The sequence below is a fragment of the Rattus rattus genome, chromosome 6, assembly GCF_011064425.1.
Source record: "Rattus rattus isolate New Zealand chromosome 6, Rrattus_CSIRO_v1, whole genome shotgun sequence".
NCBI classification, from domain to species: Eukaryota; Metazoa; Chordata; class Mammalia; order Rodentia; family Muridae; genus Rattus; species Rattus rattus.
This window is the reverse complement of record NC_046159.1, coordinates 99042457-99055132: the sequence shown is the minus strand read 5'-3', so window position 1 is coordinate 99055132 and position 12676 is coordinate 99042457. Positions and strand designations below refer to the sequence as shown.

Genomic DNA, 12676 nt, shown 5'->3' with positions numbered 1-12676 from the left:
ATGAAACTAGAAGATCTGCTTTGGTATGTTAAATATCTGCTTTTTCTGGGTCTGGAACCCTGCACTAATGACTAGTTTTGGTTAAGTTTTTATATCAAAGACAATTTCGTTTAAAGAGATAGTTCCTTTTCTGGGTTGAATGAGTAGAATAACTTGGTTTGAGGGTTTTGGGTTTGACAAGAGTGAATAAATAGTCAGAGATGGGTGCTCACTTTGGCAGCATTTATGCTAAAATGGAAACAATACAGAGATGATTAGCACGTCCCCTGCACAAGGATGACACGCAAATTCGTGAAGCATTCCATATTTTTAACAACACTCTACTCAATGATAACTTGGTCAAGGAAGAAATAAAGAAACAAATTAAAGACTTTTTAGAATTTAATGAAAATGAAGGCAAAACGTACCCCAAACTTATGGGACACAGTGAAAGCAGTGCTAAGAGGAAAACTCATAGCTCTGAGAACCTCCAAAGAAACAGAAGATAGCATATATCAGCAGCTTGATAACACACCTAAAAGTTCTAGAACAAAAAAAGCAAGAGGAGAGGAAGGCAGGAAATAATCAAACTCAGGGCTGAAATCAACTAAGTAGAAACAAAAAGGACTATACAAAGTATCAACAAAACCAGGAGCTGGGTCTGTGAAAAAAATCAACAAGAAAGATAAACCTTTAGCCAGACTAACAACAGGGCATAGAGAATGTATCCAAATTAACAAAATCAGAAAAGGGAGACATAACAACAGAATCTGGGGAAATTCAAAAAGTCACCAGATTCTACTACAAAAGCCTATATTCAACAAAACTGGAAAATCTGGAGGAAATGGACAATTTTCTAGACAGATACCAGGTACCAAAGTTAAGTCAGGAACAGATAAACCATTTAAACAGCCCCATAGCTCCTAAAGAAATAGAAGCAGTCATTAAAAGTCTCCCAACCAAAAAGAGCCCAGGACCAGATGGATTTAGTGCAGAATTCTATCAGACCTTCATAGAAGACCTCATACCAATATGGTCCAAATTATTACACCAGATATAAACGGACAGAACAATACCCACTACTTCTATGAAGCCACAATTATGCTGATACCTAAACTACCCAAAGACCCAACAAACAAAGAGAACTTCAGACCAATTTCCTTTATGAATATCAACGCAAAAATACTTAATAAAATGCTTGCAAACTGAATCCAAGAACACATCAAAATAATCATCCATCATGATCAAGTAGGCTTCATCCCAGGGATGCAGGGATGGTTTAATATGCGGAAAACCATCAACATAATCCACTATATAAACAAACCCAAAGATATAAACCACATGATCATTTCATTAGATGCTGGGAAAGCATTGGACAGAATTCAACACCCCTTCATGATAAAAGTCCTGGAAAGAATAGGAATTCAAGGCCCATACCTAAACATAGTAAAAGCCATATACAGCAAACCCGTGGCTAATATTAAACTAAATGGAGAGAAACTTGAAGCTATCCGACTAAAATCAGGGACTAGACAAGGCTGCCCACTCTCTCCTTACTTATTCAATATAGTACTTAAGTCCTAGCCAGAGCAATCAGACAACAAAAGGATGTCAAAGGGATACAAATTGGAAAGGAAGCTGTCAAAATATCACTATTTGCAGATGATATGATAGTGTACTTAAGTGATCCCAAAAGTTCCACCAGAGAACTACTAAAGCTGACAAACAACTTCAGCAAAGTGGCTGGGTATAAAATTACCTCAGACAAGTCAGTATCCTTCTTCTACTCAAAGGATAAATAGGCTGAGAAAGAAATTGGAGAAATGATACTCTTCACAATAGTCACAAATAACATAAAATACCTTGATGTGACTCTAACCAAGCGAGTGAAAGATCTGTATGACAAGAACTTCAAGTCTCTGAAGAAAGAAATGGAAGAAGACCTCAGAGGATGGAAAGATCTCCCATGCTCATGGATTGGCAGGATTAATACAGTAAAAATGGTCACTTTGCCTAAGCAAAATACAGATTCAATGCAATCCCCATCAAAATTCCAACTCAATGAAAGAGCAATTTGCAAATTCATTTGGAATAACAAAAAACCCAGGATAGCTAAAACTATACTCAATAATAAAAGAACTTCTTGGGGAATCACCTTCCCTGACCTCAAGCAGTATTACAGAGCAATAGTGATAAAAACTGTATGGTATTGGTACTGAGACAGGCAGGTAGATCAGTGGAATAGAATTGAAGACAGAAATAAACCAACACACCTATGGTCACTTGAGCTTTGAGAAAGAAGCTAAATCCATCCAATGAAAAAAGATAGCATTTTCAACAGATGATGCTGATTCAACTGGAGGTCAGCATGTAGAAGAATGCAAATTGATCCATTCTTATTGCCCTGTACAAAGCTTAAGTCCAAGTGGATCAAGGACCTCCACATCAAACCAGATACACTCAAACTAATAGAAGAAAAGGTGGGGAAGAGTCTTGAATACATGGGCACTGGGGAAAATTTCCTGAACAAAACACCAATGGCTTATGCTCTAAGATCAAGAATCGACAAATGGGACCTCATAAAACTGTAAAGCTCCTGAAAGGCAAAGGACACTGTCATTAGGACAAAATGGAAACCAACAGATTGGGAAAATATCTTTAGAGGGCTAATATCCAAAATATACAAAGAACTCAAGAAGTTAGACTCCAGAGAGCCAAATAACTCTATTAAAAAATGTGGTACAGAGCTAAACAAAGAATTCTCAGCTAAGGAATATTGAATGACTGAGAAGCACCTAAAGAAATGCTCAACATCCTTAGTCATCAGGAAAATGCACATCAAAACAACCCTGAGATTCCACGTCACACCAGTCAGAATGGTTAAGGTCAAAAACTCAGGTGACAACAGATGCTGGCAAGGATGTAGAGAAAGAGGAACAATCCTCCATTGTCAGTGAGATTGCAAACTGGTACAACTACTCTGGAAATCAGTCTGGGGGTTCCTCAGAAAATTGGACATTCCATTATCTGAGGACCCATCTATACCTCACCTTGGCATATACCCAAAAGATGCTCCAACATACAACAAAGACACATGCTCCACTATGTTCATAGCAGCCTTATTTATAATAGCCAGAAGCTGGAAAGATCCCAGATGCCCCTCAACAGAGGAATGGATACAGAAAATATAGTTCATCTACACAATGGAGTACTACTCAGCTATCAAAAACAATGACTTCATGAAATTCATAGGCAAATGGATGGAACTAGAAAATATCATCTTGAGTGAGGTAACCCAATTACAGAAAAACACACTTGGTATGCATTCACTGATAAGTGGAAATTAGCCCCAAAACCCAAATTATCCAAGATACAATCCACAGACCACATGAAGCTCAAGAAGAAAGATGACCAAAGTGCGGAATCTTTCACTCCTTCTTATAGGGGGAACAAAAATTTTCATAGGAAGGGATATAGAGGCAAAGTTTGGAGCAGAGACTGAAGGAATGGCCAATCTGAGCCTTCCCCACATGTGGCCCATACATATATATACACATACCAAACTAGATAAGAATGATGAAGCTAAGAAGTGCATGCTGACAGGAACCATATATAAATGTCTCCTGTGAGACACAGTCAGAGCATGTCAAATACAGAGGTGAATCCTAGCAGCAAACCACTGAACTGAGAACGGCACCCACCCCCTATGGAGGAATTAGATTAAATATTGAAAGAGCTGAAAGGGCTTGCAACCCCATAAAAACAATAATTCCAACCAACCAGGGCTCTCAGGGACTATATCGCTCCCCAAATACTATACATGGATTGACCCAAGGCTCTAACTGCTAATGTAGCAGAGGCTGCCCTTGTTGGGCACTAATGGAAAGAGAAGCCCTTGGTCCAGCCCCCTCACCCCTTGTAGGGGAATGTTGGGGGAGGGCAGGAAGGGTGCAGACAGGGAGGGAACACCCTTATAGAAGAAGAGGAGGGGGATGGGATAAGGAGCTTATGGACAGGAAACCAGGAAAGGGAATTACATTTGAAATGTAAATAAAAAATATCCAGTAAAAGAAAAAAAGAGGTCATAGATGAATAACATGATAGATAGATAGATAGATAGATAGATAGATAGATAGATAGATAGATAGATAGATAGATAGATAGATAGAAGAGAGAGAACTGGTGATACTCAGTTGCAGTTGAGGACTACAATTTTTTTTAAAGATTTTATTTTATCTATGTGTATTTGTGTGCCTGTGTGAATTTATGTTTATCCTGTGAGTGTAGATGACTGCAGGAGTCAGATAACATCCATAATTTCTGGAACTGGAGTTCTAGACTATTGAGACACACCTGATAAGCATGCTAGGAAATAAACCCAAGTCCCTACATCTCAACCACAATTTCCCCTCCCTCTACTCCCCCCAGTTCCAAACTAACAACCATAAGATATATGCAAAGAACCTAATGCAGACCCATGCAAGCTCACTAAATGCTCTAAAACCCTGAGCCAGCTCTCTGGTCCCTTGGTTCTGAATAAAAAGAAAAGTTTTTCAGGTTTTCACTATTGAACATGTGTAATATATGTCTTTTATTGTCCTAAAATACAGTCTCTGTACTCGATTTTTGAGACCCTTTATGATGAGAGGATGTTGAATTTTATAATGCTTTTTTAATCCATTGGAGTGATCATGCTGTTGTTAATTTGTTGCTGTTTGGATAACACACATATTGATTTGCATATATTGAACCATCCTTACATCTTGGGATAAATTCCACTTGATCATGGTGAATGATATTTTTAATGTGATATTGAATTCAATTTGCTAGTATTTGATTGAAGATTTTTACATCTACATCCACCAGGAATACTGATTGCTAATTGTAGTTTCCTTGGCTGGCTTTGGTGGATCATTAATTTTCATCTCAGTTTTCAAAGTTTTAAGATACTTTTTTAGTATCCTAGAAGAGCTAGATAGACATAAATCAATGTTGAGCTTCCCTTTAGTGTTTGACTGAATTTCCAGTGATGGCATCATATTTTCTTTGCTGGGAGATTTGTAACTATTACTCCATGATTATGTCTTGATTGATTGAATGTTTGTTTTGTGGAGATTATGTATGTGCATGAATGTGTGTCTGTGTGTTCATGAACATGAGGATTCACATAGTTATGTGTGTGCACATATATGTAGAGGCCAGAGGAATATCTCTGGCACAGTTGTTGTTCAGATGCCATCTGCCTCATTTTGTTTTTTGTTTTGTTTTGTTTTGTTTTGTTTTGTTTTGTATTTTTCTGAGAAGAGATATCTCACTGACATGGAATTTAGCAGAGAGCTCCAGAGACCTGCCTCTCTTCTTCCTAGACCTGAGGTTACATGAGTGGACCATGACACTTAACTTTTCTTTCTCTTTTCAAATATTTTCTAGAGAATCAAACTCAGGTCACCAAGAGTGCCCTTGTGCTTGCAAGGTAAGCATTTAGCTAAATAATCTGTCTCCCCAGTCCCACCTTAATTTTTCTAGAAATCTACCCAACTTGTTGGCAATGCATCCAGGGCCTTTGTACCTACTCTAACACCTGTCTTACACAGTCTACTGGGATGGTTTCATGTCTCACTGTAGTCCTTCATTCAGGCATCTGCCCAGATGCCACCATCAAAAAAAAAGGTCTTTTAAATTACCCTGCCAACCCTAGGTAAAATGAATGCAAAATCTTTACCTAACCATCATGCCACATTTCCTGAGTCCTTTAGCATGCAGTATCAAAGAAAAATACTATATTTAATTTGAAACTTCTTTAAGGACACTATTAAAGGAATAGGACAATATATATATATATATATATATATTATTCATATATATTTACAAAGGACAAAATATATATATTTATACAAAGTCATAACTAATTATAACTTTATCCAAAATTGTTACAACTTAGAAAAAAGCCTTTTGTCTATTAATTGATGATGAATGGGTAAAGGATTTATTATATATCCACACAATGGCACATCTCTCAAGAAAATAAAATGGGTCACTTATATTTGCAACAGCATAGATAAATCCCCAAATAATTTTCATATATAGAATCAAAGAGACAAAAAGAAGTACATATTTTATCATCTTTTTTGTAAAATTCTAAAAAACACGTAGTAGTCTATGACAAGTAAAAGAAGAGATATGATGTAGAATGTCCAACGCGCTACTTCTAGCCGGCAAGAAGCACGCGGACACCGAAATTCTAACTATAGACAACAACTTTATTTCTCTCTTCTGTCTGGTGGAAGCCCCGTGCACCGGCCAGGTGCCTCTATTTATCCCCCGTGTACGCACCCACACCTGATTGGTTGCTTACTCATGACCTCATCAGGTACGCCCCGGAAATGGGCAAAGACCTGGCATGAAGGCACTCTTGTACATGCGCACACAGCCAATCTCCCGATAGGGAGCCGGCTTGCGCGGTAAAGGCTAGCGCCATCTTGACTGACCTGGCCTTCCACGTGGGGCGCAGTGGAAGCCAGCGCCATCTAGTGGTGGCGAATGTTATTGCGGCCCTTTACATCTCCCCCTTTACTTTTTATTAATAAATAGCGGTAAATTATTGTCTAGGCTGGTCTAGGTCCCCGCAGTTACGTCCATCTGCTGTGGCCCCTGTCTTAGGTCGATCCTCTATGTCACAGCCTTATCCGTCGAAGGGTAACCTTATCGCCACCAGGCCCCGTGTCTTAGATCGGTCTGTGCATGAGGAAAGTTGCCCGTCCCTGGGTACCACAGTGCTGTGTGACAGTAACTGAATAATGACCTAGGGCGAACTCTAAAAAGAGGCCAGCCAGAAGGTGAGTTAGTGGGGAGGTCATGATCACCCTATCGCGTGCAATGAGGAAACCTCAGCGATGTAGAAGGGCTGATCAAAGGAATCTTGAGTCTCTCTCTCCCCAGTGCAAGTGGGCCCACAGGCCCATGGGGGTGCAAGAGCAGAGAACTCAGATACCGACTAATTTTTGAAGATAGATAACCAAATTTTAGGGGAGGCCCCTTGTTCAAAATGGCTGCAAGTGCTTGAGTGAAAACGGCCTTGTCACGTTTTTTGTTGAGGTCTGAGTTTGCAAACCAACCATAGCATGAATACTAATTCACAGCATAGGGCTGCACCAAACAGAGCCACCCCCACCCATTCCTAGAAGTACTAGGAATCCAAATCCAAAGAGGTAGTGTGAGGACTAGAGGTAGTTTCTGAGGGATCCATCCGCGAGTCACTTCTAGGCGTCAGGATTCTCCGTGTCAGTCGTTCCGGTAGCCAGAATGGATTGTCTTCTTCCTGTGGGAAAACACAAACCGCTCCCCTGGATCTTATTAAAATAGGATCCGGGCCTTTCCATAGACCAGTCAAAACATCTTTCCATTTTACCATCTCTTTTGGTCTATCAGGTTCTGAATAGTGACGTTCGGCCGCAGTATGGCCTTGGGTGTCAAGATTTAAAAAATTAAGGGTGAAGAGTGCTATGGAAACAGCTACTCTTGGTACTGAGGGTAGAGTCTCCTCGACTCCCCCTTTTTGTTTAATTAAATAGGATTTGAGAGTGCGATGGGCACGCTCTACAATGCCCTGTCCCTGAGGATTATACGGGAGACCAGTCAGATGAGTCACCTCCATCTGGTGGCAGAACTGTTGAAATTTTTGAGAAGTATAAGCTGGTCCATTGTCTGTCTTAAGGAGTTTGGGTTTACCCCAAGCGCTCCACGCCTCGAGGCAATGTTGAATTGCATGTGAGGCCTTTTCTCCTGTTAGAGGTGTAGCAAACATAATGCCAGAGCATGTATCAATAGAAACATGCAAATACTGAAGTTTTCCAAAAGAAGGGATATGAGTAACATCCATTTGCCAAACCTGTAGTGGTCGGATTCCTCGTGGGTTAACTCCCACATGTGGTACAGGCAGGAATTGACAACAATTTTGACATTGGGTAACTATCTCCCTAGCTTCTTTTCTAGTCAAAGCAAATCGGCGGCGTAAAGTTTCAGCCGTTACATGAAATCGCTGTGAAATTCTTTTTGCTTGTCACGCCTAATTGAGGGGACAAGACAACTGCAATCACTCTTGTAGCTTTGTCCGCTAGGTCATTTCCGCGAGACATTGGCCCAGGAAGGCCCGAGTGAGCTCTAATATGTGTTATGAATACAGGGGATCTCCTGTTGAGAAGGGTAGATTGAATTTGTTGAAAAATCTGAGCAAGTTTGCTGGAAGGCCTGATTAATCCAGCCACCTCAAGAACCTTAACTGCATTAACCACATAAGAGGAATCTGACACAATGTTAAGCGGGCCTGGGAAGGTCTCGAGGACCTCTAGCACCACTAAACATTCTACAACTTGAGGTGAGGTTTCATTATACTGTTTAGATACTACCTTATTATTGACCACATAAGCACCTATACCAGTTTTTGACCCATCTGTATACACTACAACCCCATCAACAAGTGGTTTCTGAGACATTATGCGTGGAAACACAATGGCTTGGCTTAAAGCAAACTGTAGGATCGGGTGTTTTGGATAATGATTATCAATCTGTCCAGCAATGGAAGTAACTAACACTGCCCAAGCATTTGAGGTAGCAGCTAATGTTTGAATCTGAATGGCTGTATATGATACTATCAAAGTTTTGGGTTCTTTCCCAAAATGAGTAATAGCTGCTATTAACCCGAGGAGTGCAAGCTGAGCAACCGCATCGGGATACCAGTCAATAATCTTAGCAGGAGATGCATTCATTGGGATGGGCCCATAATAAAGGCCCATCCTGCCACAAAACAGCTGTTGGCAATAGCATAGTTTTGAAAACACACAAATCAAAAGGCTTGGTCTCATCAATGCGCTGCAATTGAGCATCCTGTAAGCCTTTTTCTACAACTTGTAAGGCCTGGTTTACAGCTGGCGTCAATGCTCTCGGAGAGGAGATATGAGAGTCCCCCTCCAAAATATCAAATAAAGGTTTCAACTCAGCAGAGGAAACCTTTAAAAATGGTCTCAGCCAATTTATATCTCCCAATAATTTTTGGAAATCATTTAAGGTATGTAAATGATCTCTATGAATCTCTAATTTCTGGGGAACTATTTTTTCAGGATAAATGACCATTCCCAGAAATGAGCCAATTTCTGCAATTTGAACCTTTTCTGCAGCGACTTGTAGTCCCCATTGTCCCAATGTTTTGATTAATATGGGATATGAGGTCTGTAAGGTGGTTAAATCTTTGCCACATGCCAGAATGTCATCCATATAATGAGCCAGCAACAAGGAAGGAAATTGCTTCCTTATAGGTTCAAGAGCTCGTTGCACATATAGTTGGCAAATAGTGGGGCTATTGGCCATGCCTTGAGGCAGGACCCTCCACTGAAATCTCTTATCAGGTTCAAGATGATTAATAGCTGGTATAGTAAATGCAAACCTCTGTCTGTCTTGTGGACACAAGGGGATGGAAAAGAAACAATCCTTAATGTCTATAATTATTATCTTCCATTGCTTAGGTAAAGCAGAGAGTAAGGGTAGGCCTCGTTGGATCGGGCCAAATAAACGCATCTGTGCATTAATGGCTCTCAAATCATGGAGAAGTCTCCATTTTCCTGATTTTTTTTTATCACAAAATAGGAGTATTCCATGGTGAGGTAGACGGTTCTAAATGACCAAGCTGTAATTGTTCATTAACCAATTTAGTGGCAGCTTCTAATTTTTCAGAGGATAGATGCCATTGAGGAACCCATATCACTTCCTCTGTAAGCCAGGGTATGGGCATAGAACCCTCAATGGCACTTAGGAAAAACCCAGGTCCTGCCTTTCTATATTACCTTCTTGTGGAGCCGGTTCTAATTTTCCTTGTTCCTTTTTTCCTAATCCTTCCTAATCTCGACAGCTTGTCGAGAGTACTGCTGGTCAATGTCAGACCTAGACCCTGTAAGACATCCCTCCCCCAAAGGTTAACAGGAAGAGGGAGGACATAAGGAATAAACTTTCCTGATTGGCCTTCTGGAGCATGCCAAATCAAGGAGCGTGAGCTGATAGTGGGGCTGGCCTCATACCCTAGTCCTTGTAAGGAATGGGATGATTGAGTGACAGGCCATACCTTAGGCCACCACTTGGAGGAGATAATGCTCTTATCAGCCCCTGTATCTAGAATTCCTTAAAATTTTTCCTTCTACATTCAACTCTAAAGAGGGTCTGGAATTAAGGTCCATTATTAAATAAGCAGAATCAGTCCCGAAGAGCCAAACTTCAAGGGTTCCTCTAGGGACCCCGAAGAAGGAAAATGATCATGTAAGCTTGGAAGAATAATCAACTGAGCAATCCTATCACCTGGGGAAATGGAAAAAAACACCTTGAGGGCACGAACAGAGAACTTGAAGTTCTCCCGTGTAATCTTGATCTATTATTCCAGGGTGAACAATTAGTCCCTTTAAAGTTAAGGAGGACCGTCCCATAATAAGGCCAACACTTCCCACCGGTAGGGGGCCTTTGTAGTCAGTGGGGACGGGTTGTACACCCATCAGTGGCATTAATATGAATTGGGTGGTAGAACAGAGGTCCACTCCTGCTGAGCCTCTAGTGGCTCTGCGAATCGTGGAGTCCGTCTGTTGTAAGCTGGAGTCCCATATGTTTTGGGGCCCTGAGACCTGGGGCCCAGATACCCGTTTTTTGGAATATTTTCACCCTCTTCCGTCTGGGGAGGCCTGGGCTGAATAAACTTGCCTCTGATATCTTTAACTGAGCGACATTCACTAGCCCAATGATAGCCTTTCCCACACCTAGTACACAGTCCTGGTGCTCTCTTCCTAGCGAGGGCTTGACACTCCTTTTTCAAATGTCCTGGTTTGCCACAGTTATAGCAGACCTTGTGATCACCTGTACCTAAGCACTTTTGGCTCTGTAGGATAGCAGCCGCGAGGCCGGCATTAGTAAGCGGGCCTCCAAGTTCTCGGCAAACTCTCAGCCAATCCTGTAATCCTTTGCCCTTCCTAGGCGTAATAGCTGCTCTGCACTCCTGTGTGGCTTGTTCATAAACCAACTGTTCTACTAAAGGCATTGCCTGTTCAGGGTCTCCAAAGATCCTGCCTGCTGCCTCCATCATCCTAGCCACAAAGTCTGAGAATGGTTCCTGGGGGGCTTGTATGATTCTCGTTAAGTGTCCCCCGGACTCTCCCTTCTTGGAAAGTGCCTTCCATGCCTTAACGGCGGCAGCGGAAATTTGAGCGTATGCTCCCCAGTCATAGTTAGTTTGATTATTGGCATATTGCCCTTGTCCTGTTAACAGATCAAGCGTCCAGTCTCTCTGATTGCCTTCAGCAATGGCATTGACTTTGGCCTGTGCCTGAGAGGCATCATACCATAAGGCTTTCCATTCCATATATTGTCCCATATTGGGAAGCGTAGCCTTTACTGTTGTCTGCCAGTCTCCTGGAGTCATGGCCAGAGTAGCAAGCCTTTCGACTTGAGCAATAGTAAAATTGGCACTAACTCCATAGTTACGGACCGACTCGGCAAGTTCTTTAATTTGAACATATTCTACTGGCGCGTGAACGCGGCCTCCATCGGCGGCCTCAAACACCGGAAATGCCAGCTGTATCTTTTTCTGTTCCTCTTTAGTGAGGAAGGAATCTGAGTGGAATCTCTCCATACAAGATGGAGAGGCGCCGGGACTTATAGGCTGGGAAACCGCATGGTTTCCGCCTTCCACTTCCTTTTGTTTACCCAAGCTGTTAGCTCGTTGTTCATCTGGGTAGCATCTTTCTTTTTCACAGCGAGCTGCCTTATGTTCTAAATCCTCTCTCTGCTCGTCTGTCCCTGAGCTATCAAGCTCTGAAGTCTTTGAATCCTTTACCGGATAAAGACTTCCGCTTTTCAAGATCTCTTCTTCCTTACTCTGTTTTATCTCACCCGAGGCGTCTTTTCCCCATTCTCTCTCTCCCTCGGATCTAAGGTCCTCGAGAGGGTCTCTTTTCTTAAGTGCACTTTTTTCCTTTAAACTCTTTTGAATCGTTCTCTAACTCTGTTTCTGAAGCACTGTCTCGCCCCACCCCCAACGCTCTCCGCTTTGCTGTTAAACGCCGTTTGGCCGTAACTAGAAACTCAAGAGTCAATAGAAACCACCCGAGGGCTGCCAAAGCAACCACAACGGCACCTGCCGCGTCCGGCAAGGGGCTGAGTCGGAGCAGGTCAAGGCTAAACATGTTCTCTCAGAGTTTTTACCTGCGTCCTATAGCTTCTGAATTTCTCCCGTGAAACGGAGGCTTCTGAGGCGCCGACGATGCGATGGTGTGGCCTCTGGTCCCGGGGTCTCAGCACCAAATGTCCCACACGCGCCTTCTCGCCGGAAAGAAGCACGAAGACATAGAAATCCTTACTATAGGTAAAACTTTATTTCTCTCTTATGGTGGAAGCTCCGCGGCCGGCCAGGCGCGCCTATTTAACCTCGCGTGCGCATCCACACCTGATTGGTTGCTTACTCATGACCTCATCAGGCACGACCCGGAATGGGCAAAGACCTGGAACGAAGGCACTCTTGCACATGCGCACACAGTTAATCTCCCGATAGGTAGTGGGCTATCGCGGCGAAGGCTAGCGCCATCTTGACTGACTTGGCCTTCCACGTGGGGCGCAGTGGAAGCCAGCGCCATCTAGTGGTGGCGAATGTTATTGCGGCCCTTTACAGTAG

The 12676-nt window shown here is 42.2% G+C and overlaps 1 non-coding gene across 1 annotated transcript; it reads left to right on the top strand.

The window, feature by feature from the left end:
* The first annotated feature begins 204 nt into the window (after nt 1-204).
* On the top strand, nt 205-311 carry LOC116904809. Its single transcript, XR_004388460.1, has one exon. It is a non-coding gene; the product is annotated as a U6 spliceosomal RNA (small nuclear RNA).
* The last annotated feature ends 12365 nt before the right edge of the window (nt 312-12676 follow it).